Here is a 14,589-nt window from a genome sequence, read left to right on the forward strand (position 1 = left end):
AATGTATTTATCATGTTAAAAAATGGTGACTCACGTACAGACGAAGCAAATCTCAATTTAAATGAGATAGTCTAGTCAATAATGTAGATATCAATACTAAATTGTAATCTCATTTATAAAACTCATTAAGTTTGTCCGTCTGTCTGTTTCCACTTTTTTAAACTGCATCTTCACTAAGACGGAAGGCGGCTCAAATTATTCTTGTGGGTAGTTTTTATGGGTTTGTTACAGAGGGATGAATAGCGGCGAGGGCGTTAATCGACCGTACAACTTATACAGTAGACAGCTGAAGTCACCGGAAGCTGCAGGAGTGAGGAAAATGTTATTTTTCCAAGAAAAGTAAAATGTACAGCAATGGATCTAGAATCAGTTGGGGTTAAAACGGCGTCTCGCAAGGTTGACGTTGGTATGGGCGTCAATGGGCACTGGTACGTGTAGGCGGGCATCAGTGGGCACTGGAATTGGCAGCCGGACGTCAGTGGGCATTGAAACAGGTAGCAAGACGTCAGTAGTCACTGGAGCAGATGGCTGATCCTCACTGGGCCGCAAGTGCTGGTGGCTGGAAGCGTTCGAGCTGCAGGAATGAGCTGGAGCCGCAGCAGGAGTAAATGGAAGTAACTGGATGCAGGAATAAAAGCTGGAGTGGCTGAAAGCTGCAAGAGTAAGCTGGACGCCGATGCAGGAGTACGCTGGTGTCGCTTGCAGCTACCGGAGTAATCTGGAGTCACTGAAAATGAGCCAGAGTTGAAGCAGGTTCAGATTTTAAGGAGCAGGAGTGGCAGATCCAGGAGGCAGGCAGCAGTAGACTGTGGAGTGTGCATCGCGTTCTACCGCCCTGGTCTCCACGGCGATAACGCCGACTTGAGAGTCAAGTCGAGATGGGAGCGCTCATAGCTGTCTATCTGCATTTATTTATTTTTTTTTTCAATCCGGACATGGTCGAAATAGTTTATATTTATATGGGAGGAGGGCAAATATTTTTTTTTAGTATTAGAAAAACAGTTTTGTTTGCGAATATATTTTCAATAATTTAATTTTTATTCTAATCACGAAAATTAGAGTAGCACTTAACAAAAACGCTTATTACCTAAACCATGTTTCAGTAAAAAAAACATTAATAGTAAATAAAATGAAAGTGGAAATACAGCATATTCACTTATTGTAATCATCGCTAAATACCGGAAGTGTCGGAAGTAGATTTTTTTCGCGTCCATTGATGAATAATGTTCCGATTTATTGGTTTTTCCCAGTATTGACTTTAAATATAATAATTAAGAATATCCGTAAACTGTTTTTTTTTTCTAAAATAAATATGTTTATTTACTTTTATGAATGTATTGCATTTGTTTTCTTATTTAAAAAATTAACTTTAACAATTTGTGTATTCTAATTGAAATCTCGCAAATTGGAGTAACACTAAAAAACGTTTATTACATAAACCATATTTTAGTAAAGAAAACATTCATCTAATTAATAAAACTCACTATTATTATCTATCTCCATTTTTTCAAACTGTATCTCAGCCGAGACGGAAAGACAATATAATATGAAATAACCGAAAGAGAATTGACTCTATAATAGTAGTGAAGAAATCTGGATGAATTAAAATATCATATTTAAGTGTACTTTACGACCGGGAAACGCCTGGCGCCCTCGCTAGTCTAACATGTAATATCTGTCTGTCTCCATATTTTCAAACTCTATCTCCTCCGAAACTAAAAGTCGCAAATGATTGGATATTTTACAGATCGTTCTTTTATGGGTCTTTAGCCAGTTAAAACAGTTTTCAAGGGGTCAAAAATGGGTAAAAATGGAAAAAATCGATATACATTTCGTACATTCATCTTAGTTTATTTTTAATCTTTACTTTTTAATCAGTTCATATGCGTGTAACGTTGGTGCAGTGGTAACGTCAACAGCTTTGAATGCTTCGGTTTCGATTCTAGCTGATGGAACCCAAATACTTTTCTTTTTTACTTTTGAAATCACAACACTACAATAATATATACGAAATCTGGACAAATTAAAATATCATATTTAAGCGTATTTTACGACCAGGCAAAGCCGGGCGCCCTCACCGCTAGTTTTATAAATGTCTGTTTCCATAATTTCAAACTCTATCTTCCTCCGAGACTAAAAGTCGCAGAACGGCGCTAGGGGACTCAAATGATTGGATTTTTTACGGACCGTCCTTTTATGGGTCTTTAACCGGTCAAAAATGGGCCAAAATTGAAAAAGTTGTTATACATTTTTTACATTCATCTTAGTTTATTTTTTATTCATAATTTTTAATCAGTTCATATGCGTGTCACATTCATACAGTGGTAACGTCAGTTACCACTGTACCAATGTGACACGCATATATAAGTTACAGTTTATATACGCATATATACGTTACAGTTTCGATTTAGATTCTCGCTGATAGCACCCAAATACATTTATTTTTACTTTTGAAATAACGACTTTATAATAATATATACGAAATTTGGACAAATTAAAATATCATATTTAAGCGTATCTAACGCCCGGGAAAAGCACCCCCCACCTCCGCCGCTAGTATCTAACTAATAATATTTGTAGAAATAAATATACTATATTTACGCTGTGTTTGTCAAATAGCACTTTTTGATAAATACCGGAGTATCAGTGGATTTACATATAGAATATGATACAATCATTATATATATATATATATATATATATATATATATATATATATATATATACTAGGTATATTTTTGGAAAAAAAGGTTTCCAGCAGAGTGTTCTATTATAATGAAAAAAATTCCAAAAAATAAGAGCATATTATTCATATTTTTATTTTAAGAAAATTTATATGAGATAAGTGATCGGTACTGTCAGTTTCAAACCTGATAATAAGGGACTGTTTTTGATACCCATATCAAGCTATCTTCAGCCGATAATCATCTCTTTCAATTTGCTCATGTATGGAGGATTGCTGTCACTTCTGAGCTGGTGCATCTACCACTAGTCTCTCACTCTCAGACATGATTCAAAAACGAATCTCAAATCTAATAATTCCAACCTCCGTCCCATCATTATAGTGTTTCACCCCTGTCCCTGTTTTACAAGCAATTTAATGAAATGTGTTCTGATGAACTCATAGCACTTGTGCCACCTCAACGTACATATCCCGACTAACCCGACAAACAACAAAATTCCAGCTCTTCACTATATTAAAATTTCTAAATGCCGGAAAGTTTTGTACTCTAATAGTTTCTTCTCTCGGACTACTAATGTTTGGAACCCCCCTTGTTTCCTGCTTTTCGTGATTATACTGCCTTTCAGAACGTTAAAAGTAATGTAGATAGGGATCTTGTTGCTCAACTCCCCACAATCCACTGTTACATACGATCCCAAAAAGCAGTCCTTATGTTTTAAGACGGAATATTCCTTGTTTGACTTGAAAAAGAGTTAAAAAAGAAATGTTAGATACCACTTTGATTAATTTTATGAATATCAGCAACTCTCTTTAATAATATTTAAGAATTTTTTTTTAATGAAGATGGATAATTTGTATTCTTTGAATTATTCAGACTGCAGTTCTCATCTTGAGTGTTATTCTCAATATATATATATATATATGTATAAAAAAGAATACGAAAAGTCTAAAAGCTTATAACTTTTCTTTATTCGTTTTCTATTGGTGACGTGCAGGAATACAAAATAATATGAAAAATAATGTCAAAACTATTTTTTACAAGTACATTATTTTCGACCGATCCTTCAGTCTCCCTCAGTGTAGTGAAAGTGATGAGCACACACGGGGAAAAGGAGGAATGGAAAGGAAGGAGAAGGAGGAGGTATAGCCAATGAGAAGGTTCCACGTCAGTTTTAAATAAATATACATATAAGTACGCACGCACATGCACACAGTACATATACACATATAAAATAAAATTAAAAATTAAACAGTAAATAAAAATTAAGAAACGCGCCTTTAACTGTCCAATATTTTGAATTCCAACGATATTATTTATTCCAAGAGAGAACAAGAATTCAAAGGATATAAGCCGTTATGAGGAGAGCCGCTATGAATTCATTTGTAAATCAACGAATATTTCTCGTTCGAAAAAAAAAAGAACGAAAACGTCGTTTCCAAATTCAACTGTTTTAAGACCGAAACGCTATTTTTATTTATTTATATATTAATATGTGCATACATATACGTATGCAAACAAATACTCACATGTACAAATATATACATATATATGCATATATGCACACATAAACGCATGTATCTCTCTCTCTCCCTCCCTCTCTCTCTCTCTCTCTATATATATATATATATATACTAACAAATACACATGCACATACATAAATGTTTGCGCATATACTTACACGTAGAGACAGCTATACATACATACACAAGGCTACATAAGCGAATGTAGGGAGAGAGAGGGGAGGAGAGGGACGGGAAAAGAGGTATAGGTGTGCGAGAAATACATACATATATATATATATATATATATATATATATATATATATATATATATATATATACAGTAATATGAAGAAAATTAACATTTAAAGAAAATGTGTTTTGAAAAAAAAACACACACACATATACACGCACACATATATATATCGACATATGCATTAGGGTAGGTCGATTTTCAACTGTTTTTGGAAAATGTAAAATGCCGGAGCAGAGAAAGTTGCACACACATATGGAGAGTACAAATATAAAAGAACTAGGTTTTTAACATCAGCCGTTAAATGAGCATTTGAGTTTAAAGATTGTCTTCTTTGAGACACGGAAAAGTCCTTATCTTTTGAAGATTTGCATGAAATTATTTAGTATTTTACAGTTGTAATCATAATAAGTTGTTTCTTTATTTATGTAAATAAACTATATAATAACTGATATGCTAAAATTCCAAAAAATATAATTCCCCTCCACCCCCGAAATATTTTTCAAATGCCGCCGCATTTTACTTTATTGCATTATAACTGTAGCAGATAACAAAAATGATCAAATAAAAAAAATGTTTTAATTCTGTTTGGAGAAAAAGTTTTTATATAAACTAAAACAGATGGGTTAACTTCCTCTAGGAAGTTGTCTATGCTTGTATAAAACACAAAATTGCCAAATACGAAATAAAGCTTTTTTTCTAACATAATGTCAAAATTCTTCCTATAATACCCCCTTCGAAGCAAAAAATGGCTTCATTTCATGGCATTAAACTTTAGCAATTATATGTTTATGTCTTGCTTCAAGTCCGTAGACTGATTGGCAGGCTTAGGATGTTAATTTTACGGTCCTTTCGACACTATGTGAATGTGCAGTCAAATCAGGTAACTCTGGCTTTCTGCCGCTCATCATTAATTCCTGAAGTTCATGATCTAATAATTCTTCAGTCAATGCTGGCTCTGACACTCCACTTTGAGAAAGGTCTATCAAATGTGACCAATGTAAAGCGTCAAAATTTATTGTTGAATTTTTTAAACGCTTTTTCGCTGGTTCCCCACTCTTGAAAAAGAAAAGAGAGATCAAATTATTTTATTAACTTAAACAAATGAACACAACTTTTATTTATTTTATTAAAATACTAATTTAAAATGGACGTATAAATCGACGTCAACAATTTGATCAGTTTTATATAAATAAATGTTTACTTATATTGTTAAAATTCTTTTTATAGTCTCTTCTCTCACTTCCATTTCGTCTGATTTTAACATTGAAAAACTAAATATTTTCTGGCAAAATGGCAAAAGTATTAAATCGAAGATTTCTTGAAGCAATTTCCTGAATTTCTGGAGGCTGTCATTACAACTTGAAATTGGCAGGTCACACGAACAAGATGAAATGTCAAATAATTTGTCAAGTTTTTTGACAAGAACATTTTTGGCAAATGTGGATAAATATTTTCTATTTATTTGCTTAACTTTTTAAAGCAGGTGCCCTGCAATTTGTGTACAATGTACAGTTCAGTTAATAGGGGAAAACGAGGATTTACTGCCTTCCAAATATCTATAATGTCATTTGTCATTAATTTTGAAAGAAAAAATTTATTTAAAGTTGGATGAGAATTCTCCATATAATAACTATATGTGATAACTTGGCGGAAAATAGAGGGTTCTGCTGTATTTAATGGAGAAGGTGGGCCCGAAAATGTTGTAGAACCAGTACTGTTAGAAAATATCTGCAAAAATATATTTATGATATTGTTAGAAATTAAATAAAGGAAATTATGAATTAAAAATGAAATTAGGAAAAAAGGATATATATATATATATATATATATATATATATATATTAAAAAAAAAGAAATAATAATTATTGTTTTACATATCGAACCGTATAAAACACAAGTCAAATAATTCTCAGAGAAATAACCTTGCAAAAAATGTTTTTTGTAATGCAGAATTATTAAATAGCACAAACATTTAAAATATAACTTTTCTTTTTCTTAATAATCAAAGTTTGTTAAGACATAAAATGCAAAATGTAATTATTTTTATATTTGAATTAAGTCGGTCAACGCAGTAAACACACGTGAGTCTCTGAGTAAACATGAAAATGAAACCGATTACGTACCGGTGTACAAGGAAAAATTGCCCAGCTAAAATAAAGCCCTGGGTTAATTTATTTTAAATGAAATATTTTTCAGGATTTCTTTTTTTATCGACTCTCATTTAGTTTTCTGAAAAAAAAAAGACATAGATATTACAAACAAAAGAACAAATATTGCTTACACTATCTTCATTTTCTTCAAAAGCGGCATTAATATGGCATGCTTATTCTTTCATTTAACACCGGCATTTGGCGACATAGCGACGGAATATTGAATTTTTTCAATCTTTAAATTCAATTGCTCAAAAAACGCTAGAGTTTTGGAAAAATATTTGTGGGTTATTCTCAATCTTATTTGACAACTTTCTCTGCATAGACATAGTCGTAATACCAAAATCGAGCTACTAATATATATATATATATATATATATATATATATATATATATATATATATATATATATATATATATACAAACGTGTAAATACACATTCATGAACATATACACATACACTCGCATAAATACATACATATATGCGTACATAATACACATACACATACATAGACCAATGTATACGAGAATATAAAAAAGCAAAAAAATTTAGGGAAAATGTGAAGGTTTCGGAAAGGGTTAGCAAGAGAGGAAAAATGTTTACCCCATCCTCCGTACATTTCAGTCCTAAAGAAAATGTTTATAGAAAATCTTTGTTGTTATAGAAATTGTAGTCATTGAGTAGTCCTAGGTTTTTGTTAAGGCCTGAAGTGTGCGTGTTGAGTTTTAGAATTAGTTTTTTTTCATATTTTCGTCACTGATGTTTGTTATAAAATTGATGCTATGAGATGTATCTGATGTTTTCTATTGTGTGGTTAGGTAAATTATAGTGGATAGCTACTGGATGCTGTGTAGATTTGTCTCTAATCGTATGTTTGTGGTTATTAAGGCGTAGGCGGAACTCCAGTCCTGTTTCCCCCACGTAATTGTCTTTTCTGCATTCGGTGCAGTATAACAGATATATTACATTTGAGCCATTGCAGTTTAGAGGGGGGAGTTTGAGATCGCTGCTGGTGGCTGGAGGGGTGAATGTGCTGTTGGTGTTAATGTGTACATATTAACCATCTGGGTTTGTTGCAAGGTTTGTTTGCTTGAAATGTGAGAGTGCGGTTAATCCGAGTGGATGTGAGTAAAGAATGTAAGTTGGGGAGCTGTAGTTTGGCACAAATGGGGGGTTTATTGTATATTGTGTTCAGTGTAGGGTCTTGTTGTAGTTGTTTGAACATCTGTTTCATGAGGTTGTATAAATGTTTGGTGTTATTATTGAAGTGAAATACCATAGGTATTCGTGTTGATGTTTTGCTGTTTTCGTATGTTAGTAGGTTGTGTCTGCTAATGTGCGATGTTTCTTTTAATATTTTGAATCGATAGTTACTGCGAAGAAAGTGGTTGATTAAAATGTCTACCTGTGCGTCATAATTGGATGGGTTTGTACATATCCTTTTAATGCACAGGCATTGACTGTATACGATTGACTTTTTTGTTGCGATTAGGTGGCAACTTTCAAAATGTAGGTAATTGTGTCCATCGGTAGGTTTTGTGTGTAGAGATGTGGTGATATAATTATTAGAAATGTTAACCAGAACTTCTAAAAATGTGATGTGTGTGGTTGAGTGTTCAATCGTGAATTTAATACTGTTATGACAGTTATTGATATGCTGAAAGAAGTTCATCAATGTCTTTTCACTATGTGGCCAAATGACAAAGATGTCATATATATATCTGTAATAGGATGTCGGTTTAAGGTGTTGTGTGTGTATGTATTTTTGTTCGAATGTGTGCTGACGATGTTGGCATAGCTGGGAGCCATTTTACTTCCCATGGCTGTGCCTTTTAGTTGTAAAAAGTGTTGGTTGTTGAATATATATATATATATATATATATATATATATATATATATTTCGATCTCGCTAGATTTAGCCACTCTGATGAGTCGTAGATGACGAAACACGTGACAGTGGATAATTATATTTTAAACAATATACAGGGTGTTTCAAAAGTCTTGGGAACATAAAGATTTTTAATAACTCAAAAACTATTAGGAGTTAAAAAATGAAATTGGTACCGTTGGAAAGGTTAAAGTTTCAAGTTTTGTGGGGAATCTTCAAACTTGCTCAATATGAGCACCATTCGTCACACGGCAGACATCTAGTCGATAGTCCATTTCCTGCCAAACGCGTTCCAGCATCTTGACGTCAATGGTTCCCACAACTGCCGTTATTCGAGCCTTTAGTTCGTCAATATCTCTTGGAAGGGGCGGCACATAGACTTGTTGCTTGACAAAGCCCCAAAGGAAAAAGTCACACTCAGTACCCCATATGCGAGTGCTATGCTTGTTAACTTTGCCATTCAGATAGAAGGTCGCCTCATCGCTAAAAACAAGCCGGTCATCAAAGCCGTTATCTTCCAACTTCTCTTGCATTGCAATGCAAACGTCACGGCGAAGTGGCTTATCAGTGTCCTTCAACTTTTGGACCAACTTGAGCTTGTAAGGTACCATTTGCAGTCGTTTCCTTAAGACAGGCCAGACAGTTGCTGGAGCAAGCTGAAGTTCCCTGCTGGCTCTTCTCACTGATTTACGGGGGCTCTGCTGAAAGGCTTCCGGACTTGCTCAACTGCATCTTCTGAAGTTGAAGGGCGACCTGTTCGCTTACTTGGGCACAAACACCCATCTTTCACAAATTTAGCATGCCATCTGACAATGGGTTTCCTTTCAGGGACTTCTTTTTTAAATTTCCTGCGAAATGCACGCTGAACACATGTCCACGATTCAGTCTTTGCAAATTGGAGGACGCAAAACGCCTTGTCTTGTTTAGAGAACGCCATTACTGCACATGGAAAGATAAGACGAAAATCATTAGTATGACCAAAAACTTGATTAAGCAAGCTTTAAAATGACACCAGTTTCATTTTTCTACCTGGAATAGTTCATGAGATATACGCATTTGTAATGTTCCCAAGACTTTTGAAACACCCTGTATATGCTGCTCCTTATTTTGGGGTAACAAATTAGCAAAAGGGAAAATTATTCTCCACTCGCACTAAGGTATAAATGCACTTTCATATAAATAATATAATTCATTCAAAAGTATCGCAAACAAAAACAAATAAATAACATTTCTCTCTCTCTCTCTCTCTCTCTCTCTCTCTCTCTCTCTATATATATATATATATATATATATATATATATATATATATATATATATATAGATATGATATTCATACCATCGAACCTCATAATCCCTTTATTATCATATATATATATATAATGAAATATTCGCACACATATATATGTATATTCATATTTTTTATTTTTTGAAAGTTTAGATTAGATAAGTCATTGGTACTGTTGGTTTCAAACCTGATAATAGGGGACCGTTTTGACACCCATATAAAGCTATCTTCAGCTGATGCTAATCTGTTTTATAATTAAATTTGGAAACATACATATACATTACAAGATCTCGTAATAACCTATAAAATCTCGCGTCGCCTATAAAAAATATAGTATTTAATTTTAATTATATTAATTCAAAATTTTTTTTCCGGTTTTAAACGGATTTTTTTTTTATCCTAACTCAGTTTTTAACTAGTAAAACTATAATTGATTTTATTAAAGTAACTTTGTTGTAATCTCTATATATGAAAGTATTTGATCTGAATTTCGAAGCGACAGTTTAGATGCATTTAAATATTCTCGAACTGTGCTCAGTCATGTAGAAAATGCCGGTATTGGATTAGACAAATATGGAAGATCCAATTTCCTTTCTGTACTCTCTTTCATTTGTGTATTGATGACGATACATTGCTACCCAATAACAGTATGAAGCTTTCTAAATGTCTAGTATTCAAAAATTAAAACAAAATTAAAAAAAAAAATTATAATATGATTATAACAATGATATATATATATATATATATATATATATATATATATATATATATGATTAAATAAATATTCAAGTATATTATATTCAGTATGTTAGACGCCATTTTGAATCTTCTATTTCATTGGTTTATTAGCTTTGTTGAGTATGCAATGAAAATAAAAGACGAATCATGCGTAATATCTGTCATTAAAGAATTATCGGGTCCGGTAGAATATGTAATCGATAAAATCTATTTGAATTTCTTTTTATGTAAAAAACACTGAAGATTTTCATAATTCACTATTCAATATCAATTTATCAGATGCAATTCGATAGTGGTATAACTTCAAGAAATGACTAACTTTTCTTTATATATTTGATCATTTGTACTTTTACTGTATATCACAAATACTCTATATGTTACATTAGACGGTATTGCACCCAATAACTTTGGAGATTCTATGTATTATTTATCATTATGAATCTGTTGTTTTCGATAGGTTTATTCGCACTGTTTACATAACACGCAGATATATTCATTGATAAATAGGTAGGTAGTATTCTGTCAAAATAACTTGGGCGAATTTTTAATTTCCTGCTATAACTATTTTTGTTTCTCTATAAGATATTTTTGACATTTTAAAGTAAATATTTTTCTGGCGTGAAATATTCCATCGCGTAAAATAAATTTTTTGTTGTTTTTGAATCGTTGAAAAATATTCTTATCATCTTAAATATTTATCTCTGTATTCTAGAACCTGAAAAATAAATCAGATGCTAATCTTAGAAATAAGAAAACAGAAAAGAAAAGAAAACAAAGGTTAAATAATATTGATGAATTTATAATAAAAAAAATGTAGGGTGAAGAATTATACACATAGCGTTATTCTGTTGCATTGCAATAGTACTTCTTCTCCAGTTGGTAAAATAGCACACATCCTGGTGTTTGCCCGGAATTAATGTGTTCTGTGTGCTTTTGTATAAAATAGATCAAGGTTCTCTGTAGGAGTTAGAAAAGTTATTGATTCAGAGGGCATAAATAATCCCTTATAAAATATAGTTGTTTTCACTTGTGGTACACAAGGGGATTCATAGCTATAAACAAGAACCTGCTGGAAATTTCCATATCGTGAATAGTTATTTAGAGTGTATTGTCTTGTTGAGATATGAACATATTTGAAAGATTTACTATTCTGATAGTAGGAAGTTGTGGAGCAGACTTTTTTTTCGATTCGATTCTGTTATCTAGTTTCAGTAACCCAGTAACATTTATTGCTCAGCTGATAGTTTTGATCGACGACTCACACGTCAGTCGATTTAACCCTGTAACATAATTCTTCTACAAAAGGAAAATAGTATAATAACAGAGCACATAGAGTAATAACTGCAACATCTTTTCATCTCATATTACTATTATTTTTTAATTTCTATAATCTTCAATTTTCAAGTAAAACATATATTATTAGGTTATTAGATTATCGAACTTAGGAATCTTTGTGTCGAACTAGGGTATCTGTGAGAAAGTTCGAGCTTTATTTAACACAAGGGGATAGATTATTCTCGTTCCATCAGGCTTGATCAAATGAAACATAAGTAATCTGTATTATATTCTTAGTATTGCCCGTATCTTCAATATTGAATCTTCAATCTACAGAAACAAGAACAACCCGTTTCTCGACTGGGTTGTAACTGGCGATGAAAAATAGATTTTTACGACAATCGGCGACGCTCAGCTCAGTGGTTAGATGCTGACGAAGCTCCACAACACTTCCTGAAGCCAGAGTTGCACCAAAAGAAGGCTATGCTGACTGTTTTGTGGTCTGCGACTGGTCTTATCAATTACAGTTTTTTGAATGCAGGCGAAACCATTACGAAGAAACCATTATTGTCAACAAATGGATGAAGTGCATCAGAAACCTCGATAACAACACCCAGCATTAGACAACAGAAAAGCCCAATTCTACTCCAGGACAATGCCCGACCGCATTTTACTAAACCGACCATGCAGAAGTTGAACGAATTAGGCAACAAAACTCTACCTCATCCGCCATACTCTCCAGACCTCTGACCTGTCGACTACCATTTTTACAAGCATCTTGACAACTGTATGAGAAATGCTTTAAAAACCTAAGCGATATCAAAAATGTCATCAGCGAATTCATCGCCACCAAAACGCTAGAATTTTACGTTACTGGCATAAATACACTTGTTTTTGTCGGCAAAAGTGTGTTAATTCTGATGGTGCTCATTTCGATTAATAATTTTTTTTGTTTGAAGCGAGATATGTTTATATGAATTTAAAGGTTAAAAACGCAAGAACTTTCTTGCCAACCTGAAAACCATATGACGACAAAACGCAGATGAAGAACGTCGAAAGTTACATCGACTGAAACGATGTAATAATAACATAAAAAATGAGAACATTAGTCCGAATCCAAACAATCCATCTTCATCTAAAAAATATAAAACAAGAAAAATGTACATGTTTGTAAATGTTTGGGCGAGAACACAAACTCTATGATATTATTGTAAAACTCTTAAATACGAATCAACCATTGGATTCATCGTAAGATTTTATCCAAGAAATGTTTAATTTTTGTATGATTTTACTTTCAATCGGTTCATCGGACCGAGAGCATAACAGACAAAGAGGAATATCACATTTATACAAGGTGACCAAGAACTGAGGGATCAGTGAGGGATTCTTTGTTTTTGTTAACGGTACCTTAATAGAAGTTTAACATAATATGAAAAAAAAGAACAAAAATGAAAAATAACATATTTAAATGGGTTCCATTTTCAGTCTATTATTAATTTTTTCTTGTGGCAGTATCTCAAAGAAAAAATTTACATTACCAAACCTAAAACCTTACAGGAATTACAGAACACAACACCACCGCTTCTACTAAATAAACTTTCCAAAATAAGGCATTTCTAATCGCTTCTGGTAGCGGTAGGAGTAAGTATTAGTCTACTTCTACCACCACCCACTGGGGCTTTATTATTCGTGGCATAATGATGCTATAAACACCGCCTGTGTTACCTTTTGTTTTTCTTTGTTATCTACTGTACATTTTCAATTTAAATAATGACTACTGCCAATTTTATTAAATAGTGGTTTCGTAATTTTAACATACTTCATTATTAAACGTATACATATTTTCTTTCGTTTTACGTTCGTTTCACATTTTTAACATCACACGATCTATGTAACACAAAAATACAAACACCCAGGCACCCTAGAGATGTTAAGCAAATTCAGTTTTCTTTTTCAGACCTTGTAATTTATTCGAGAATAGTCGGCTAGACCTAATATTTAAACAAATTTCTTGTTTTTCTTCATTAATTTAGCATTTTCTTTTAAACAAGATGCCTGTTTCCGGAAAGTTAAACTTTACGATGATGTTTGAAAACAGCAACAACAACAACAACAACAACAACAACAAAACGCCTTTTTTCAGTTTGCTTTAAGGAAATGTACCAAACTAAACCTAACCTAAGTAACCTAAGAAATAATACTATCGCTGTATATCTAAGCTAGAATTAAGGTTGGGCCATGAATTTCTTGATTAAACGAACAAACAAAACACATATTGACACAATTCCTTTACAATAAAGGACCTGTTTCGTATACACTTACAAAGTATTTCGGAATAAATAAACATGTACATTATTCCACTTTCTGAAAACAACAATACTAATAAAAAAGAAAAACGGCGAGTATTATATTTCATTAACAAAACGAATACGATAATATTTTCAGTGACTAAATTAGTTTCTATAACTTTCCTGAACACAAAACACACAACCATCAAGTCATATATATATATATATATATATATATATATATATATATATATATATATAAATGAACGTGTCTGTCTGTGTGTCTGTGTGTTTGTGTATCTGTGTACATTTCCCTACGCAATAATTCTGTCAATTTTCAGTCTACAGTCTGGAAATTAGATATGCAGGGTACAGAGATTTGGGAAAATCTTTGTAATCCGTTTTCGGCCAGAAAGTTGGCTTTTAACGATTTGACATTTGAGAACTCTACCAAACTCCTCCGACAAATTTGGGTCGAAACACTTGAAATTTTAGATATAGGTTCCTTGGACATGGATCTAACAA

This window comes from Euprymna scolopes, chromosome 29 (genome assembly GCF_053919585.1).
Source record: "Euprymna scolopes isolate OS-2025 chromosome 29, ASM5391958v1, whole genome shotgun sequence".
Lineage (NCBI taxonomy): Eukaryota > Metazoa > Mollusca > Cephalopoda > Sepiida > Sepiolidae > Euprymna > Euprymna scolopes.